Genomic DNA, 22,832 nt, shown 5'->3' on the forward strand with positions numbered 1-22,832 from the left:
TTTTTTTTTTTTTAATTTTCTTGGTAAAATGTAATTCCCTTTTGTCCGGAAACTCTAATAATTAGGATCCTAACACATAAATATGAATTTGTTTATCAGATCACTGTTCTCACCAGAAGCTTCTAGACTTAGCCCCAGAAACACGAGTTTCTGGAGAAAGAGAACATTTACTGAGTGTCTTTCATGTGCTGGAGATCATGTTAGGCAGTTTAAATATATCATTCATTCATTCATTCATTGATCTAACTGAATACCTACTGTATACCAAATACTATTCTAGGCACTAGGGATAAAGTGTGGGCCCTGCTCACATTCTAACGTGGGGGGAGGAAGAGGAGAGGGGAACAATAAATGTACAAATAAATAAACAAGAAAGCTAATATAATGATAAGTGCAGTGTTAAGAATTACAGTAAGGTGAGAATGATGTAGTGAGTGACTTGGTGGCTCTTTTGGATTGAGGAATCAGAGGTGATACTTAAACTGAGATATGAATGATGAAAAGCCAGCCATTGAAAGATGGGGGGAGGGGCAGAGAGAACATTCCAGGGAGAACAGTTAGTACAAAAGACCAAGAGGAGCTTGATGTGCTGGAAGAATCAACAGGAGGAAGTGTGGTCTGAAACAGGGGAGAGCAGGGGTCAGAACATGGCAGAACACCATAATCCAGCAGGGGAGTGACATCATCCAGTTAATGCTTCTAAAAAGATGTTCCAGCCGCTGTGCACGAAGTGGATCATAGGAGGCCACTACAACCATCCAAGAAAGAGATAGTGGCAGAGGGAAGAATGGTCGAGGAGTCGAGGTAGAGAGGTTGGAACACCTGGAATACACTCTGGAAGCCAAAGTGACAAGATTTGTTGATGGGTTGGATGTGGGGCAGGAAACTTGTAGGCTTGGAGCTTGAACAACTGGATGGACGGTGGTAACATACACTGAGATGGGTCTCATGGGGAGAGAATCAGGTTTGGTGTGGGAGGTGGCAGGGAATCAAGATTTTGCTTTGGAAATACTGAATTTGAGATGCCTATTAGAGATCCATGTGGATTAGTAAGTCTTTTTTTTGTTTCAAGATTTTTGAATTTTAATATTTAAAAAGAACAAAATGTTTAAAAACACGATCCTCCTGTGCTTTCTTCCACTTTTCATTTCTGTAACTCTCATTTCTGAGCCTTTTAATGTTTCAAGTTTCCCCGAAAACTTTCAACATTCTTAGAATTGGTCAATTTATCAACATTGTTTTCTAGTGTTTCTCAATGAAATTTCTGAGGCAGTATAAAGATCTCAAAGATATTTTTGAGACAATTCCCACTACACAATAAGATCAATTCTACACTTTAACCTAGCAATGGTAGTGCAGTGTGAATGCCATGCAAAGGAGGCTGGAGTTTACCTCTTTCTTTTAAAAAAAAATATTTATTCATTTATTTATTTGGCCGCGCCGGGTCTTAGTTGCAGCATGCAGGATCTTTTTAGTTGCAGCATGAGAGATATATTAGGTGCGGCATGAAGGGTCTTTAGTTGCGACATGAGGGCTCTTTTAGTTGCAGCATGTGGGCCCTTAGTTGCAACATGCGGGATCTAGTTCCCTGACCAGGAATCGAACCCAGGCCCCCTGCATTGGAAGCGTGGAGTCTTAACCACTGGACCATCAGGTAAGTCCCCTGAGGTTTACTTCTTAAAATCGGTGGGGACAAGTGAGTTCTGGAGACCTAATATACAGCATGGTGACTACAGATAATACAGTTATTGCATACTTGAAGTTTGCTATAAGGGTATATCCTAAGTGTTCTCACCACACACGCACAAACACACACACAAAGGTAACTGTGAAGTGATGGATATGTTAGTTAGTTTGAGTGTGGTGGTCATTTCACACTATATACATATATCAAAGCATCAAATTGTATACCTTATTTATATATGATTCCTACTTGTCAATTATACCTCAATAAAGCTTGGCAGGAGGGTAGGGAGTACATACAAATCTTTTAAAAGAATGAATTAGTTCCTACTGTATAGCACAGGGAACTCTATTCAATATCCTGTGATAAACCATAATGGAAAAGAATATGAAAAAGAATATATATATATATGTATAACTGAGTCACTTTGCTGTACAGCAGATATTAAGACAACATTGTAAATCAACTATACTTCAATAAAATTTTTTTTAAAAAGAATGAATTAAGCTCAATAACAAAAAAACGAACAACCCAATCCAAAAATGGGCAGAAGACCTAAATAGACATTTCTCCAAAGAAGATATACAGATGGCCTACAGACACATGAAAGAATGCTCAACATCATTAATCATTAGAGAAATGCAAATCAAAACTACAATGAGATATCATCTCACACCGGTCAGAATGGCCATCATCAAAAAATCTAGAAACAATAAATGCTGGAGAGGGTGTGGAGGAAAGGGAACTCTCTTGCACTGTTGGTGGGAATGTAAATTGATACAGCCACTATGGAGAACAGTATGGAGGTTCCTTAAAAAACTACAAATAGAACTACCATACGATCCAGCAATCCCACTACTGGGCATATACCCTGAGAAAACCATAGTTCAAAAAGAGTCATGTACCAAAATGTTCATTGCAGCTCTATTTACAATAGCCAGGACATGGAAGCAACCTAAGTGTCCATCATCGGATGAATGGATAAAGAAGATGTGGCACATATATACAATGGAATATTACTCAGCCATAAAAAGAAATGAAATGGAGGTATTTGTAATGAGGTGGATGGAGTTAGAGTCTGTCATACAGAGTGAAGTAAGTCAGAAAGAGAAAAACAAATACAGTATGCTAACACATATATACGGAAACTAAGGAAAAAAAAAAAAAAAAAGGCCATGAAGAACCTAGTGGCGAGACGGGAATAAAAACACAGACCTACTAGAGAATGGACTTGAGGATATGGGGAGGGGCTGGGGTGAGATGTGACAGGATGAGAGAGTGTCATGGACATATATACACTACCAAATGTAAAATAGATAGCTAGTGGGAAGCAGCCGCATAGCACAGGGAGATCAGCTCGGTGTTTTGTGACCACCTAGAGGGGTGGGATGGGGAGGGTGGGAGGGAGGGAGATGCAAGAGGGAAGAGATATGGGAACATATTGTATATGTATAACTGATTCACTTTGTTATAAAGCAGAAGCTAACACACCATTGTAAGGCAATTATACTTCAATAAAGATGTTTAAAAAAAAAAAAAAAAGAATGAATTAATAAATCTTGTGGGGTGGGAAAGGTCATGGCTGCAGGTACTGGCATCTAGATGGAATGTAAAGCCACAGACTGGATGGGTCATAACAGGAGAGAACATGAAAAGAGAAAAGAATTGAGTCCCAGTGCCTAGGAGGGACACCAATCTTTGTAGGTTGAGCAGAGGAGGGGGGGCAGAAATGCAGACTTAGAATAAGTTACCAGCAAGAGTAGAAAAACCAGGAGAGTGTAGGATAATGGAAGCCACAAGAAGAGTGTTCAAAGAAGGAGCAAATGACTGTGTCAAATGCTGCTGCAAAGTCAAGCACGATAATTCAGAGAAGGGACAGCTGCTGAATTTGGCAACATGGAGTTCATCGAGGACTGCCAAGGACAGCCTCACTCAGGACAGGACCCTGATTAGACTAGACAAGTGAAGAACGTGGGGCAATAAAGTATGTGCAGTCTTTTAAGAGGTTCCTCTGAGAAGGGGTGACTAGAAATGTGAGGGCAACTGGAGGGGATGCGGAGCCAATGAAGATATTGTTGATACATATTAGAGCATGACTGTAAGCTGATGAGAATGATACAGAAAAGAGAGAGGGAAGTTTGGCAAAGCAGGAAAGAAAGAGGGAAACAGAATTTCTGGGCATATACCCAGAGAAAATCATAATTCAAAAAGACACATGCACCCCAATGTTCATTGCAGCACTATTTACAATAGCCAGGTCATGGAAGCAACCTAAATGCCCATCGACAGACGAATGGATAAAGAAGTTGTGGTACATATATACAATGGACTATTACTCAGCCATAAAAAGGAACGAAATTGAGTCATTTGTTGAGACGTGGATGGATCTAGAGACTGTCATACAGAGTGAAGTAAGTCAGAAAGAGAAAAACAAATATCGTATATTAACGCATGTACGTGGAACCTAGAAAAATGGTACAGATGAGCCGGTTTGCAGGGCAGAAGTTGAGACACAGATGTAGAGAACAGACATATGGACACCAAGGGGGGAAAACTGCGGTGGGGTGGGGATGGTGGTGTGCTGAATTGGGCGATTGGGATTGACATGTATACACTGATGTGTATAAAATTGAGACTAATAAGAACCTGCAGTATTAAAAAAACAAACAAAACTAATACTAAACTTTCATTGGGTTATTTATATGGAAATATGTTAATATAAATGTTTCAGACATTACATGAAATTTCTAAAAATCTTATAGGTTCTGGTATAATGTTATAAGTCATAATTCTAGTTATTACTTTAAAATGTACATCTCAGAAATAACTAAATTTCCTTGTCAATTGCATTATTATGAACTTTCATCAAATCTTTGACTGTGGTCAGTTTTAAGTCTTTTGTCATTTACAGACAGTTCTGGGTGTACTCTGATGCTTTTGCAAAAATGTTCCTATAAAAGGGTTTCATCTTCAAGGAATTCATGGAAAAGACTCTGACAAGTACAGGTTTCTGGTAACTGACTATACTGCTGAACTGAATGAATAAGCATTATCAGAACTCTAATGGAAAACTGATGGATTCATAAAAGTGCCAACAAAAGATCAAGATAAAAAAAAATTAATTACATGGGACTGAGTGAACTGATGAGGATGATTATAATTTTTGTGACAGTCTGTTTGAATAAAAAAAAAAAAAATCCCACAAGGACTCAGGCAAAAAATATACAAATCAATTTTCACTGCAAAGTAAAGGAGCTGTTACAGTGGAGGATTACTGGATTGAATGTCAATATTATGACATAGTATGAGTGTGTTTCGTGTTTGGTAATTGCAATCACTGTTGCTTTTGTTTTGCTCATCTATTTTACAATGTTTGGTGTCAGTTTATTTATCTCTTGTAAAAATAAAATACAGTGTGTGTGTGTGAAAAAAAAAAGAATAAATTCCATAGGGGTCAAATATTTAAATATAAAAATGAAAGCATAAAAGTGCTAGAAGAAACCAAAAGGCAGTTTTTTTATGATATCAATGTGAGGAATGCCTTCTGAGACAAAAATCTCAATATTTACTAAAATTGTTTTGGATAAATAAAACTCTGTATGGCACAAGCCACTATTACAAAAGTAAGAAGCATAAACAAAAACAAAACAAAACAAAAAAACCACAAAGGGTATGGTGAGGGGCAGGTACAGATGCATAGTCATGGCATGAAGGAGTTCTTCTGTGATGATGGAATGGTTTGTGTCTTGACTGTGGTTACACAAACCTATACATGGGGTTAAATTGCATTGAATCACATACACACATGAATGCAGGTTAAAAAAATTAGTGAAAACTCAACCATTAACATTTTCGATATTGTACTATAGCTATGTAAGATGTCATCATTGGCGGAAACTGGCTGAACAGTATAGAGGACACTGTACTATTTTTGCAACTTCCTGTGAGTCTATAATTATTCCAAAATAAAGAAGCTTTAAAAAATTAAAAAAAAAAAAAAAGAATTAAGTCCTTCACAACTTGAGCACCAAAATAATTAAGTACAGAAATGAATTACAAACCACAGAAAAAACAGGAATTTATGAGTCCATACTAAATAATAAGAAATACATGATTAAATAAATAAATGGTAGATAACCAACAAGGACCTGCTGTATAGCACAAGGAACTATACTCAATACTTTGTAATAACCTAGGGGGGAAAAGAATCTGAAGAGGAAAAAATATATATATATATATGTATATATATATATACACACACACATATATATATATATGACTGAATCACTGTGCTGTACACCTGAAACTTAAACATTGTAAATCAACTATACTTCAATAAAAATATAAAATTAAATTGATACAGCCACTATGGAGAACAGTATGGAGGTTCCTTAAAAAACTAAAAATAGAATTACCATATGATCCAGCAATCCCACTACTGGTATATACCCAGAGAAAACCATAATTCAAAAAAGACACATGCACCCCAATGTTCACTGCAGCACTATTTACAATAGCCAGGTCATGGAAGCAACCTAAATGCCCATCGACAGATGAATGGATAAAGAAGATGTGGTACAATGGAATACAATGGAATATTACTCAGCCATACAAAGGAACGAAATTGGGTCATTTGTAGAGACGTGGATGGATCCAGAGACTGTCATACAGAGTGAAGTAAGTCAGAAAGAGAAAAACAAATATCGTATATTAACGCATATATGTGGAACCTAGAAAAATGGTACAGATGAACCCGTTTGCAGGGCAGAAATAGAGACACAGATGTAGAGAACAAACGTATGGACACCAAGGGGGGAAAGTGGCCGGGGGGGTGGGGATGGTGGTGTGATGAATTGGGTGCTTGGGATTGACATGTATACACTGATGTGTATAAAATTGATGACTAATAAGGACCTGCTGTATAAAAAAAAAAAAAGTTAACATGTTCGTCAAAAAAATAAAATAAAATACAAATTAAAAAATAAAATTGTGAAAAAATAAATAAATGGGGAGAAGGAGGGACTCTTGCTGAGGACCAACTGGTAAATGTGGAGGGAATACCAGAGTTGGAAAGTCATTAATTTCAACTACCATATTAAAGATTGGATCAGACAAAAATCATCACTGGATGCTAAATGTAGAGGGAAATACTGATGAGGAGCAGGCTGCTTGTGTCTTCCCACAGATTGCTGGGTAGGAAGGTAAAACCCAATAACTACTCAGTGGAGAAATTAGACAACACCTTGACCAGGTGATCAACAGTTAACACTCACTGCCAACGAGGAAGAGATGGGCATCTGGACATTGTGGGCCCCCAGATGTGATACCCTGAGAAGGACACAACATCACCTATGCAGTATTCTGGCCCCAAATGCATAACCTGTATCTAATCATGAGAAACATCAGACAAACCGAAAATGAGGAATGTTGTATTAAAAAAGGAGAGGGGGGCTTCTCTGGTGGCGCAGTGGTTGAGAGTCTGCCTGCCAATACAGGGGACACGGGTTCGAGCCCTGGCCTGGGAAGATCCCACATGCCACGGAGCAACTGGGCCCGTGAGCCACAACGACTGAGCCTGCGTGTCTGGAGCCTGTGCTCCGCAAAAAGAGAGGCCACGATAGTGAGAGGCCCGTGCACCGCGATGAAGTGACCCCCACTTGCCGCAACTAGAGAAAGCCCTCGCACAGAAACGAAGACCCAACACAGCCAAAAAAATAAATAAATAAATAAATAAATAAATAAATAAATAAACAAAAAGCATTTTAAAAAAGGAGAGGGAAGTGGTCTGTTTTCATCCTAAACACTAAAGGGGAGCAGAATATGACACCCCAAAATATGCCTCTTTGGCATATTGATTATTTTAGGCTGATTATTTTTAAGAAACAGCAGATACAGGAGAAGCTCTGAAAACCCAGTAGAAGTTACCCTTTTGTAAGAGACATTTAAATTTACAATGGAAATCTTCCTTGCTATTATATAACAGAGAGAAGGATGACTCTGAATCTCTAGAAACTCTTTACCAATGCGCATAACAACCTGACCCTTACAAACTGACCCTTGTTTACTGTGCTTTGCCTGGTACTCTATAACTGGCCTCCCCCAAGCCAACATCTTTTATCTTTAGCTGGAAATGGTATTTAAGGTGGTGGCTTGGGCCATTTTAGAGAGTTACTCAGTATCTCCCATGTATCCATGTTATTAAACTGTTTGTTTTTCTCCAATTAATGTCTTTTTATTACAGGGAGGTCTCAGCCAGGAACCTAAAAGGGTAGAGGAAAAATGATTTTTCCTCCTCCACAAAGCCAATGTCATAAAAGACAGAGAAAGGCTGTGGAAATGTTACAGACTAAAAGAGGCTAAGAAACATGATAACTAAATTCCTGAACAACCCTAGACCAGACTCCGAACTAGGAGAAAAAAATGCTGTATAGGATGTTATCGGGTTTATTTTCAAAATTGGAATACAAATGGCAGATTAGAAACAATACTGTACCAATATTAAATTTACTGAAGTTGACAACAGTACTGTAATTATGTAAGAGAATATTCTTATTCTTAGAAAATCCATACTGAAGTACTTAGGAGTAAAGGCCATGATGCATGTAACTTACCCTCAAATGGTTCAGGAAAAAAATTATGTGTGTGAGCAAGAGTGCAAAGGATGAAGCAAATGGGGTCAAATGTTAACAACAGATGAATCTGGTTAAAGGGTATACGGATGTTCTCTGTAATATTTTTATTTTTGCAACTTATTTGTAAAGTTTGAAATTCTTTCCAAAACAAGAAGTTTTTTTAAAAAATGAAAAAAAGGAAAAAAAGAACATGTCTTTGAGAAGGCAAGGAGGATGAGAAGTCCAGCGCCCAGCAAAGAAGCCTGTCTTTGACACACTGGGGATGTTTCAGTCAGTTTCACAGTAACAGTGGGGTGTTTGAGTCACAGTAATAGTGGGAGCACCAGTATTTGCACAAATGTGGGCATGCTGGGAGTCTGGGTGGTGAGAATATGAGGAGGTTCCTGTCTAATGAGCCAGAGTCAGCAACTGAAGTAGGAGGACAGAGGAAATAAAAGAAGGTGTAAAATAGCTGTTTTGGAAAATAGAAAGACAAACACACTACGCAAGTGTGCTAGGATTGCCGGGCAATGCTGAAGGTCCATTTGCGATTTATTAAGGTCAGGACCTGGACCTGGCATCGGCATTCATTCTAAAAACTCCCCAGGTCATTTGAATGGGCAGCCAGCTTGCAGAACTACTGTGCTAAGGCAGGGCTTCTCAACCTCAGCATGACGGATATTTGGGCCAGATAATTATTTGTTGAGGAGTAAGGGAGGTGGGGAGGTGTTTCCTGTGCATTACAGGATATTTAGCAATGTCCCTTGCCTCTGCCCACTAGATGCCAGTAGCACCCCTACCCCTGCCAGTCATGACAACCAAAAATGTCCAGACATTGCCAAGTGTCCCCAGGGGGGCAAAATCATCCCTAGTTGAGAACCACTTATGCTAAGGAAACGAAAGAAACCAAGTCCCCCTAAAACCAAATTCCCTTAGTGAGTTTATGATTAATCTCTCTATCCAAAACTTTATTCCCTTTCTTATCCCTTTTGACCTCAATCCTGTGCTAACTGAACACTAATCAACCAGAGTTAGATGACTAAAACTGCTGTCATTAATAACATCATTAATGTACTAAAATTGCTATTATAGACATCACCATTAATGTACAAACTCAGGTTGTTTCTGCAGGGTAAGCTGAGGTAACAGGCCCCCGAGCCATGGACCACCCGGCAAGAAAATCATAAACCAGAGACATCCTGACTTCCAAAATTATGATTAAGAAATTCCACAGAAATGTCACAAGACGATGATTAATCCCATCCTCTTTGTTCTTCCTCCTTTAAAAAAACACCTAACTCAAAGATCAAGTGGGGGCAGGTTTGAGGTTTGTCTCCCCTTCCCTTGCTTGGTGTCCTGCAATAAATCCTTACTTTGCTGCAAACACTCGATGTCAGGGTTTCTGTGCCACGTACACAAGAGCACCTTGCTCGATTACAATTTGGCAACCATGAAGGGACCTCTCAGGTTCCTCTGAGGTTATTGCCCGTGGTCTGCTGGCCCTCTGCCAGTGCGAGGCTTTCCCTTTGTGGATCCAGTAGCTGCCCAGACCCCTTTGACCTGGGGATCCAGCTGGGGAATTCCCTTGTCGATCGAGTGTTAGCAACCCTGGGCAATATTCTAGGCTTGCAGTAAAGGAACGGCTTTTGGATTGGAAGACATCTATTGGTAAGCAACCAGCATGACGGTGCAGGATGAAAACTTTTATCCTTGTATACTGGTGCCCTCCTAGGTCCATTGCTGGGTATTGAGGAAAGGGTTGGGTTTGATCACAGTAAGAGCCAAAGGTTGCTTTTGCAATTGGTTTGGCTTTAAACCTTTTGGAATTGGTTTGGTTTCTGTCTTGTGTGTGTGTGTGTTGGGGGGGGGGGCGGTATTTCTGTTAAAGAAGGTGCACTATTTTAATTAGCAGACATGGGAAACAAAAGTTCAGCTCCTAAAAATAGTCCTTTAGGATGCATCCTACAAAACTGGACTCCTTTTAGTTATGGTTCCATGACTAAAGCCAAAATGATATTTTTTTGTAACACTGCATGGCCACAGTATTCTTTAGATTCTCAAGAAAAATGCCCAAGACGGGGCTCATTTGACAATGCAAAACTGGTTTTGCTGGCTTGGCAAAACATCTTTTCAGAATTCTGACTCTAAGGGAACAAGTCCTTCTAGGAGGAACTTGGCTTTTCTTTCCCTGTACCTTGAGATGTAAATGTTTGACCAGGGCTCTTAGGAACTCCTGTCTTTTCTAGACCATCTCCAATTCCTGAGACTGAGGGGGGAAAAGGGAAAAGAGGCCTTTTAAACTTAACTTGTTCCAACTGTTATTTATAAACTAGCGACTTTTTCATTGTAATACCTGATTCACGACTAAATTTTAAAATGAAGCTATGATATCTCTGTCTGTCTGGATGCATGTATGTCATTGTGTGCATTATAAATACGTGTCTTTACCTTTGGGTGGTAATATCAAATTAATTTGTAAATGAGCTCTATTTAAGTTAACTTAAACTCTATTTAATTAACTTAAAGGAAATTAACTTAAGGAAATTAAGCACTTATATAAATTCTCAGAAATATAAAAGAAACTAGCCCAAATGAACTTCAGGTTCACGTGACCTGGGAGATATTTAGTATTAAATTAATATCTGGATTTAAGTTAGTTTAAGCTTGTTAGTTTAATTAATAGAGACATGTCTTTTGAATCATCAATATTAAGTATAATACTTTTATCATACCTAGGTTTACTGAAAGCCAAATAAGTTCAAATTACTTCTGCAAAATGTATCAACAAGAAAAACAGCTTGGGATGATTGGCTGACTTGGTCTAATGTCTCATAATGTTTTCATGGGTAATTTAAACATAGTTGTTGAGAACAAGTGAATAAAATAGAGGTAAATGAGATAAAAGTTTTTTGCTGAACTCTTTAGGAATAATTATGTTTTAGGAATGTCGAGTCAAAAATACTCTCTCCAGATTTTTGGTAACTTGAAGTTTTAGAGTTTTGCTAAATTAAGCTAAATGACAGAAGTTTATTGGATATATATAGGTCATTCTCAAATAATTAATTGCTAAACAACTCAAAGTTGACCTATTTTTGTCTTCTTAAGAGAGAAAAACTAAAGATGTTTGGGTTTATTAGACACACGTTTTGTACCACATTGAGGAAAGAAATTAAGCTATGAGAAAATGTATGCTTCTAGAAGTTATAGAATATGTTCACAATTGCTTGTTTCTTGGTTTTCACTAGAGATGAAGGTTTTTAAGGGTTAAAAATTTTAATAGGGGCTTCCCTGGTGGCTCAGTGGTTAAGAATCCACCTGCCAATGCAGGGGACACGGGTTCGAGCCCTGGCCAGGGAAGATCCCACATGCCGTGGAGCAACTAAGCCCGTGCACCACAACTACTGAGCCCGTGCTCTAGAGCCCACGCGCCTAGAGCCTGTGCTCCACAACAAGAGAAGCCACCACAATGAGAAGCCCGCGCACCGCAACAAAGAGTAGCCCCCGTTCGCCACAACTAGAGAAAAGCCTGTGCGCAGCAACGAAGACCCAAAGCAGCCAAAAATAAAATAAATAAATTTATAAGAAAAAAAGTTCACAATGAATAAAAATCAAAATTAAAAAAATTTTTTTAATATATATGTAATTAGAGCTACTAGAAATAATAAGGGAAATTTTTCAGTATGCAAGGAAAGTAGGATGTGTGTTTTCAGTAAAAGAAGGTATGAGGAATAGAAATACATTTTGCTAAGGGAAAAAAGTGGTAATTTTGTCCTAGAGCTAATTGTTTCTGGATGAGAAAGAAAATAAGGGACAAATTAATACGGATACAGAAAGTTGTGGAAGGTTTGTAAAAAAGGAACCCTGAGAAAAGTGTTTTGTGCATGGTCAGGGTTGGCTAAGATTAGATTGAATTTAATTAAGTAAATTGATTTTGTTATTAACAGTAAGCTGGTACAAGACTGGAGTTTGGTTTTCCCTCTGTTAAGAAAACAAAGCTTTTTGGACTACTGAGCTGCTTTTGATATCAGATTGTAAATTTTCTTTACCTTTTAAGTAATTTGTTGTTACATTCTGTATTTGCTTTTGAAATCTTTTATTGTCACTTTGGTTAAGTGAACAAGTATTGTTTCCCAGTGACCTATGTGTTTGACCAAGTGTTTTGAAACTTTTCAATATTTTTGACAAACTTCCCAAAGATCAAATTCTAATTAAAGTCCGTTGACCTCTAGCTAACTTTGAGTTTTCCAAAGAGCCCCTAAGGCATATCAAAGAGAAATATTAAACTAATTAGGCTTGCTTGGTATGTTAAATTACATAGGAAGCATTGTCAAATGAGGGATAAAACTTAAGTTATATTGTATGGGTAAATGTTATTAATATAGATATACTAGAAATTATATGGAATTCCTAAAATTTGAATACATCCTAGTAAAATGGTATCAGTCATAATTCTAGTTATCATCTTAAATGTTGTATGTCACAGCAGTAATCAAGTTTCTTTGTCAATGGCGTTGTAATCATGTGTTTAACCACGCCTTTTTAAGTTTTTTTTGTCATTCATAGACAGTTACTGTTTTACTCTGATCCTTTTGCAAAAATGTTTCATCTTCAAGATTCATAGAAAGGACTTTTTGACAAGTACAGGTTTCTAATAACTTTCAGACCATACTGCTGAACAAGGTAAGAAATTTAAAGAATCCTAAAGGAAAACCTGATGGCTTCATAAAACTGGATTCGTTACAAAAAGGATTCGTTACATTGGACTGAGTGAACTGGTGAATATGATTATAATTTGCACGGTTTTTGTCTGAAATATTACTGGCTTTTAATCTGTGTTTTCCAGATATAAGGAAACCTTTCCCCTCAGGGTAATTATGGCTTACAGCAACTTGGTAAACTATACCTTTGTAAGCGGAATCGAAACATTTATATTTTCTCCCTACCAAATCCCTCCAGAAATTGGAAACTCTTAGGTTCCCAGAAGCCTTATCAGGTGAATAAGGAAGGTCACCTCCTGACATGTACAAGAATCTCAAGATGCTTGGTGGACCTCAGGAAGAGAGGAATTCACCCAAATCTAAACATATCACAGGTGGAATCTGGCTAGCCCTTGCCATGGATTTCCCAGCCTGGAGAGGCCTTTTAAAAGTTCGACCTGAGATTCCTTATGAAAAGTTCCAGCACAGCCAATTTAAAAGAGCCTATTTGGTCAATTAACCAGACTTATTCTGCAAACCAATCAGTCTTAATTTGGCTATATTTGGTAGAAATAAGGGTAATTTTAGAGAGAAAAAGATTGTTTCAGTGAGTGTTAAATTCTAGGTTTGTTAATTGAGGTCTGTATTTACTGTTTAAGACTCACTTCCCAGATAGCTCCTTGTTGTTACGTTATATTATTGGAAAGTTTAATTGAATTATTAAAAGAACACTCGAAGTTTGTTTCTGAAGCTTATCACAGCAATCTATCTTTGGATGAAGATCAGATGCCCCGTGACCTGCAACCAGGTTATGCATACTGGAAAAGGCATCATTTAAAGGACTGTCTCCAACCTAGATAAAAGGACCCTTATCAGGTACTATTAACTAGCTCATATGCAGAGAAACTGAAGGGAATTGACTCTTGAATTCATATTTCCCACTTAAGAAGGGCCTTTGCATTGGACTGATATATAGAAAGGCCTGCTGACCCCCAAATGATACCCATACCAGGACAAGAAGACGACAACAGCAGTGGTAGGCAGATGACCCAAGAATCTGGATCAGGCTTGTAAGAGCCATCCTACTAATTCAACTGAACTGTTTACCAAATGTTGGTCTCCTTATCAACACTGAAAGTTAGTGTTTTACTTCTAACCATAACATTACATGTTTATAAAGATCAGGAATTGTGTATGCTCCTTGTTCCTATGAGCACTGTGGTTGAGAACACAGGCTCTAGGTCCATCCACATTGCTGCAAATGGCAGTTTTATTCTTTTTCATGACTGAGTAATATTCCTCTGTGTGTGTGTGTGTGTGTGTGTGTGTGTGCGCGCGCGCACATACACACACACCACTTCTTTATCTATTCATCTGTTGATGGACAGTGAAATAAGTCAGACAGAGAAAGACAAATACGGTATGATATCACTTATATGTGGAATCTAAAAAATAATACAAATGAATGTATATAGCAAAACAGAAAAGACTCACAGATATAGAAAACAAACTAGTGGTTACAACTGGGGAGAGGGAAGAGGGAGGGGCAAGCTAGGGGTATGGGATTAAAAGATACAAACTACTACGTATAAAATAGATAAGCAACAAGGATGTAGTGTATAGCACAGGGAATTATAGCCATTACCTTGTAATAACTTTTAAGGGAGCATAATCTGTAAAAATACTGAATTGCTATGTTATATACCTGAAACTAATATGATATTGTAAATCAGCTATACTTCAATAAAAAAACAAAAACAAAACACAGGCTCTGGGCTTCCCTGGTGGCGCAGTGGTTGAGAATCTGCCTGCTAGTGTAGGGGACACGGGTTCGAGCCCTGGTCTGGGAGGATCCCACATGCCGCGGAGCGGCCGGGCCCGTGAGCCACAACTGCTGAGCCTGCGCGTCTGGAGCCTGTGCCCCGCAACGGGAGGGGCCGCGATAGTGAAAGGCCCGCGCACCGCGATGAAGAGCGGTCCCCGCACCGCGATGAAGAGTGGCCCCCGCTTGCCGCAACTGGAGAAAGCCCTCGCACGAACCGAAGACCCAGCACAGCCAAAAATAAATAAATAAATAAATAAATAAATAAAAGAAAGTCATAATTGGTTTAAAAAAAAAAAAAAAAAAACACAGGCTCTGAAATCAGATGGTCTGTGTTCAAACCCTGGATCTACTGCTTACCATTTGTATGACCTTGGACAAAGTATTTAACCTCTCCGTGCTTCAGTTTCCTCCTCTGTAAAATGATAATAATAGTACCTGCCCCAAGAGGATGGGAGGGTTAAATGAGTTAATATACGTAAATTGAGCACTGCCTGTCCAATAAATATTAGCTGTTAGTTATCATTATTATTATCAGAGTCAGAAATGTAGTGGATACCAGATGTCTGTTGATTAATGACTTACATTAAAATATACTCTAAAAATAAATAAACTAAAAACAAAAATAAAATATACTCTATTCTTAACCTAAAGAAATTTCCACACCAAAACTGAATTTGAATTTCTCTTAGGATTAGTGCCTGATTTCTTCTAGATTCTAGGTGCACTCATTCATCCATTCAACAAATATTTATTGAGCACCTACTATGTCCCACTGTTCTAGGTCCTGAAAATACAACTGTGAGCAAGATACACAAAGTCCCTGCCCTCCTGTATTCTAGCAGGGAAAAAAAGGACACGGAATCAGTGAACGAATAACTAAATAATATAATTGCAGATAATAGTGTTACAAGAAAACAAAAGTGGGATGAGGGGGTGGACATTTATAGTGGTAGGTGAGGAATGCTGATTTAGAATGAGGGTTAGAGAAGACCCAAATGAAACAGAGGGACAAGTTATGTGATTATCTGGTGAAATGGTGCTCCAGGCAGGTAGCACCACAAATACTAAAGCTGGGAAGCAGGAAAATGCTTGGCTTGGGGGATGAATAGCAAGAAGGCTGGTGTATCTGGAGAAGTGTGGGAAGAATGAGATAAGTCATATAGGGCCTCAGAGGCTACAGGGAGCAGCTGGGGGTTTAGTGTAAATGTGGTAGAGGCTGTTAGAGGTTTTGAGCAGTGGATTTACAAGACTGCCTTTACTGGCAATTCTCTGGGGTCAAGAGTGGGTGCTGGGAGACTGGGTTAGAGGCTATATCCTAATTCAAGAGAAAAATCTGGGTAGCTACCACTATCTTAGGGTATTAAAAATGAACTCACTTTGTATCATAACAGGATCTGATATAAAATGAATCTGTCCTGGACACAGTTCAGCAGTTTGGGGGCTTAGAACCTAAATGAACAGTTTTATAAAACAGGGTTATATGAAAGAGTGTCAAATCAATGCAGAGGGTCATGATCATCATTTTTAAATGAAGTAGAACAGATGGAAGAGAACTGAAATTTTCAGAACACACCGCACAGAGGAAAAATGCATAATACTTCGTGAGATTCTGTTTCAATTATATACAGGTATGTTCATACTGGGTTGAGATCTATACTTTTCACTGTGAATGGTGGGCAGGAAAGTTTGAAAAACACTACAAAAAGCTATCTGATTTATACATAAGATATTTATTTATATATAAACTGTACCTTTATTCTCTCCCTTCCTCGCTGTACCTGGCATCCCCCCCAAATGAGAACATTATAAAAAAAGCTCCAAAGGTAGTTTCTTCCTAGTCTAAATAAAATGAATTGACTTCTGCTACACTATCTTCTTCTCCAGGGAAGAAGATCAAAATATGACCTCCCAAAGCTGGGAAGACTGACTCACCTCTAAACTGTTAGGCTTTCAATGAAAAAAAAAAAAAAAAAACCAAGCAGAACAAGAAATTTTAAAATTAAATTTTAGAACATTTCAAAGCTAAAAATGGAAAGAAAACCTCCTGAAGGTACTAATAAGGGTAACTGCCAGAACTCCACAGCAAGCAGAATACCTAGTGGTAAGCTATGAGAAGTGTTCCCACCTGAGTCAGATACTCCTCAACGCTGCTCTACAGAGCAGCCTAGCCACTAAGGAGACCAGACAAACGGACGAAAAAATATTGGGGGTGGGGAGGGACCCCTATACCATTGCCATTTGCAGCCCCTTTGATTGTTGACCTTGAAAATTCAAGAAAACTGACTGAAAAACTATGAGAACTAATGAAAGTTCGGTAACATGGCTTGAATATGTTAGACCTACAAAAAAATTTAAAAGCCTGTCTATACAGTAGTATAGTCACAACAAAATAAAATGGGGGGGCTTCCCTGGTGGCGCAGTGGTTAAGAATCCGCCTGCCAATGCAGGGGACACGGGTTCGAGTCCTGGGCCGGGAAGATTCCACGTGCCGCGGAGCAACTAAGCCCGTGCGCCACAACTACTGAGCCTGTGCTCTAGAGCCCGCGAGCCACAACTACTGAAGCCCGCGCACTTAGAGCCCATGCTCCGCAATAAGAGAAGCCACTGCACCGCAATGAGAAGCCCACGCACTGCAATGAAGGTAGCCCCTGCTCACCGCAACTAAAGAAAGCCTGTGCAGCAAGGAAGACCCAAAGCAGCCAATAAATAAATAAATAAAAATAATAAAAATAAAATGAAATGGGCAAAAAAGGATACAATTTCTAAAAGCAATACAAATTACAAACAAAACAGTCTAGGAATTCACCTAACAACAATGTGTGGGACTTCCCTGACAGTCCAGTGGTTAAGACTCCGAGCTTCCAATGCAGGGGGTGCAGGATCCATCCCTGGTTGGGGAACTAAGATCCCACATGCCATGCAGCGTGGCCAAAAAATAAAAAAAGAAACAAAAAAAATTTTTTTTTAAAAACAACACAATACCCTCTTATTAAAAAAAAAAAAAAAAGAATGTGTAACACCTACACAGTGTGGTATAGGTATAAGGACAGATGTACAGATGGATGGAACAGAAGAGAGTTCAAAATTAAACCCACACATACTCAGTAAATTCATTTCTGACAAAGGGGACAAGGGGATACAATGAGGGAAAAGTATAGTCTTTTCAACAAATAGTGTTGCAACAACTGGCAACTATCTATACGGAAAAGAGTGAACCTTGATGCATACAAAAACTAACTCAAAATGAAGTCGTGGGACTTCCCTGGTGGCGCAGTGGTTAAGAATCCGCCTGCCAATGCAGGGGACACAGGTTCGAGCCCTGGTCCAGGAAGATCCCACATGCCGCAGAGCCACTCAGCCCGTGCGCCACAACTACTGAGCCTGCGCTCTAGAGCCCACGAGACACAACTACTGAGCCCACACGCCACAACTACTGAAGCCCGTGCACCTGGAACCTGTGCTCCACAACAAGAGAGGCCACCGCAATGAAGAGTAGCCCCCGCTCACCACAACTAGAGAAAGCCCGCGTGCAGCAATGAAGACCCAACGCAGCCAAAAATAAATAAATTAATTAATTAAAAAAAAAATGAAGTCGTAAACCTACATATAAAAGATAAAACTATAAAATGTCTAGATTGTGGCACAAGAGAAAATCTTGGTAAATGTGAGGTAGACAAAGATTTATCAGACAGGTTACTAAAAGTGCTATTCATAGAAGGAAAAAAAACCTGATAAATTAGACCTTATCAAAATTTAAAACTGGTGCTCTTCAAAAAAAAATCATTAATTCCACTTATATGAGGTATGAGTCAACTAAAATAGTCAAACTCACAGAAACAGAGTAGAATGGTGGTTGCCAGGGGCTGGAGGGAGGGGGAAATGGGGGATTGCTGCTCGAAGGGTACAAAGTTTCAGTCATGCAAGATGAAAAAGTTCTAGCTATCCGCTGTACTACACCATGCCTATAGTTCACAATACTGTATTGGACACTTCAAAATTTGTTAAGAGGGTAAACCTCATGTTAGGTATTCCTACCACAATTTTTTTTTAAAAATAAAGAAAATGAAAAGGCAAGCCACAGACTAAAAGCAAATGTTTGCAATACATATATCTGACAGAGAACTTGTGCACAGATGTATGGAGAACTTTTATGATTCAATAATGACACACAATACAATAAAAAAAAAAAAGACATTTCATAGAAGAAGATATACAAATGACCAAAAAGCACACAAAAAGATGCTCAACATCATTAGTTACCAGGGAAGCGCAAACTAAAACGACAGAGATGCCGCCACAAACCTACTGGAATGGCTGGAATAAAATAAGCTGACAATACCAAGGGCTGGCAAGGATGCCAAGCAACAGGACCTCTCATACATCGCTGGTGGGAGTGCACGCTGGTGTAGCCACTTAGGAAAAGTTCAGCAGTTTCTTATCAAGTTAAATTTACCACACAATACAGCAATCCTACTTCTAGGTATTTACTGGAGTGAAATGAAAACTTATGTTCACACTGAAAGCTGTATGTGAACGTTTACATTGGCCCTATTCATAATTACCAAAAGTTGGTAAATGGACAAACTGTGGAATATTACTCAGCAATAAAAAGGAACAAATTACTGATTCACACAACATGGGTGAATCTCAAATGCATTATGCCAGGTGAAAGAAGCCAGACTCAGAAGGCTACATCTTGTATGAATCCATTCACAGGACATTCTGGAAAAGACAAATTTATAGGGACAGAAAACAAATCAGTGGTTGCCAGGGGCTGAGAGTGGTGGGAGGGGTTGACTACAAAGCGTCAATAAGGAACTTTTTGGAGTGATGGACTTCTTCTATATCTTGACCATGGTGGTGGTTACATGACTACATGTATTTGTCAAAGCTTACAGAGAACTGTACACTAAAAAGGGTGAATGTTATTGTAAATAAACTGTACTTCAATTTTTTTTTAACATCTTTATTGGAGCATAATTGCTTTACAATTGTACTTCAATTTTTAAAACATGGAATCGGCTCAAGAATTAAGTAGATTTATAAAATGGAACACAGTGTTCACAGACTTTGATTGAGGGGATTTATGACAATTTTTCCCAAATGTTTACCCCATTTCTGAACGTCCAACATCTCCCACCTCACACCACAACCTCCAGATAATTTCCATGTGGATTAAAGACCCATGTATTTTTAACACCATGAACATTTTAGCAGAAAAATTGTTTTCCTCTATCTTGAGGTAGCGAAGGCCTTTCTCAGTGAGGCATAAAACCCAGCTCCCAGGTTTTTACTAAAGGCAGAATCTCTCCTTTCTATCTTCAGAATTATTAACACCACAGAAATGCATTCTTCCCCTCCCCCCCACCCCCAGCTCTCTCTTTCTTTTTCAATGTAATGGTGCTCTTCCCAGTTTGTAGCGTGTATTTGAACTGACTTGGCACTCTCAGGCAGCAAAATGGAAAAATGTGTTTGTCAGTTTCATGTACGCTGTGAAAGCACTAGGAACCTCACGGTGATGTCCCCCTCGCTGAGTCCCCAGCCAGCCTCAGGCACACCACAGCCACACTGGAGCACCCAGAATGACCACGTTAGCCGTGGAAGAGCAGCTTCCTTACTGACTCTCCCTAACACCTGAGCAAACTCACTCTGCCATTTCTGGAAGGCTGTTCATGGTACCAGAAACACAGCAGCTCTCCTTTGCCTGCCAAACCCGCCAATGAAATGCCACTTCCCAGGCTTTTTCCTCCCTCTGCTGAACAAAATCATATCCATAATTAAAGTTCCATTTTTTTTCTTTTCTGTGTCTCCAACATTTTTTTTTTCTCTCTAGAAAAGTACATACACCTGGAATCTCTGGGTTTGGGGCAAGAATTATTCACAGAAAACACTAATGCTGGCCCTGCATTTCTTCAGTGTTTTTCAATAGCAAAGTCTGCTCTATCCCCCTTTTAATGAAAGTCACCTTGCAGGGATGTGGGAATGATAAAAGCAGAGGGAATCCGATAGGGGCTGGCGTCGCACTGAGGCCCTGTAAAGCAATACCCCTGAACGGCTTCAAAATTTGGCCACTTTTTATATTCCAGCTTTGCATTTGAGCTGAAAAAGCAGCCAATTTAGCAATGTCCAGCTCATTTTAGATCTTAAGTAAGCAAAACTTTGGGACACTAAATAAAAACTCCCCAATCCTTTGAAAATAGCACACGCCTTTGTCACTCAATTCACAAACTATTACAACATCGAACTTAATTGTATTAATAATTAAGCTCTTAATAAATTATTAATATTATTTTTAAAATAAATATTGTCATACCATGTAGAACTGAAATTATACTCATAGGCTTATCTCTTTTTTTTTTTTTTTTTTTTTTAGGCTTATCTCTTAAAATAGCTGAAAAGAAGTTGAGAAAGATGGAAGGAACTGCAACATCTAGCTAGTCTTTGCTTAATAAACCTTCACTCTCCATCACGCACCAGCTCTGAACACTGATCAAAGAAATGGGTCCTTTTTCTGCCTACGGATCAGCTACATAATTTGTGGGGCTTAGTGCAAAATAAAAATGCGAAGCCCCTTGTTCAAAAATTATTCAGAATTTCGACAGCAACAGCAGAACATTAAACCAAATACAGGTTGCATGCCCATGAAGCCAGCTCTACTATCAGATAATGTATTTCGCTGGTAACCCAGTAAGAAGAGTAAAGCATTTTGCTACTAAATGAGTAGCAATCGTTTTAATGTGCGTATTTGGGGTGGAGGTGGGATTGTAAAGTCTTAGGACCTCCTCTCCCAATGTCCCAGTTTTCCTAAGGTTTTCAGCCTGTTGGACAAAAAGTACTTCTGCAGGGCCTGCCGTGTAAAGTGTGACCCATGGAGCTGCATCTGAGAGCCTGTCAGAAATGCAGACTGTCGGGCCCCACCCCTGCCGGACCTACTGAATCAGAATCTGTATTTTTACAAGATTCCCAGGGAATTCGTGTGGACGGTACATACAAATAAGTGTCACTGTCGAAGCAGCCACGGAAAACCTCTGCTGCCTGCCTCATCTGGCTCTCAGGAGGCCGTCAGCGCTCCCTCTCCTCACCTGAAACGTATATAGCTCCGGAGCCTTGATATGGCAAGTCCCTGTCGAAAAGCGCTCACCCGAGACCTCCAGTCTCCTGTCCCCACCCTCAGGCTCCTGGCTGCCGCTCCATCCCGCCGCGCCCTTAGCCACCTGCTCTGCGTCCAGCCAGACGCTGCCGCGCCAAGCCGTCTGGGGCCCGGGTCGCGTCCGCGCTCCGCAGGCTCCGCCGCACCCACCGCGCGGCGCGGCAAACTGAGTCCCCAGCAGTCGGGTCTGGAAGACCGCCCGCGCGAACAAAGCTCGTGGCTCTTTTTCGCGGAGGGGTGGGGAGAGCTGGAGCCCGTTTTAAGCTTTCGGTTACACACGCCCCTCTCCCTCGGAGAACGCGTCGCCAGAGCCCCCTTTCCCACGGCGCGCACTCTCCCACTGTCGGGGTGCCAGCTCCCGGAGCTCGGCCCTCAGCCTCCGCCTTTCAGGGCGGCCCAGGGCCCCGGCTCAGAGCCGCAGTCGGGCGGAGGGAGCGTTCGCCCCGCCGTCCCGTCGCACTCCAGGTCCAGGCGCTGCGCCCGAGCCGCCCGCGCCGGTCGCCAGCTCCGCGGCTCCCCGGCCGGGTCTCAGGAGCCCGAGGAGACAGACCCATCCCGGCGCCGCGCGCTTACCTGCCGGTCCCCGCCGACGGGCTGGCTGCTGGCGCCCTCCAGCCCTCGTTTTTCCCTTTCCCTCGGGCCGCGGCCCTCCTCCTCCCTCCCGCGGGCTGGGCACCGCCCCCGCCGCTCCCGGACGGCTTGCCGGCCTGCTCTTCAGCGGCCCAGCGCGGCGTGGCGCGTCCGGCGCGTCCGGCGCTCGGCAGCTGCGAGGCTGGACGCGGAGGTGGGGAGCGGGCGGGGCGCGGAGCGAGGAGGGTGTGAGCGAGTAGCTCGGCCGCCCGAAGCCGGGGGAGTTCCAGGCTGC

The 22,832-nt window shown here is 40.5% G+C and overlaps 1 protein-coding gene across 4 annotated transcripts in view; it reads right to left on the reverse strand.

Moving 5' to 3' along the window:
* ADGRG2 (adhesion G protein-coupled receptor G2) overlaps positions 1 to 22,612 on the reverse strand; it is a 143,856-nt gene extending 121,244 nt beyond the window's left edge. For 3 of the 4 annotated variants that reach the window (XM_059910531.1, XM_059910530.1, XM_059910528.1), the window contains exon 1: positions 22,541 to 22,596. The gene's annotated coding sequence lies outside the window, so the exon portion shown is untranslated. Of the gene's footprint in view, positions 1 to 22,540 lie in introns of all 4 variants that reach the window. The other variant, XM_059910529.1, reaches the window with a different exon arrangement.
* Between the last annotated feature and the right edge of the window lie 220 nt (positions 22,613 to 22,832).

The sequence above is a fragment of the Balaenoptera ricei genome, chromosome X (assembly GCF_028023285.1).
Source record: "Balaenoptera ricei isolate mBalRic1 chromosome X, mBalRic1.hap2, whole genome shotgun sequence".
Lineage (NCBI taxonomy): Eukaryota > Metazoa > Chordata > Mammalia > Artiodactyla > Balaenopteridae > Balaenoptera > Balaenoptera ricei.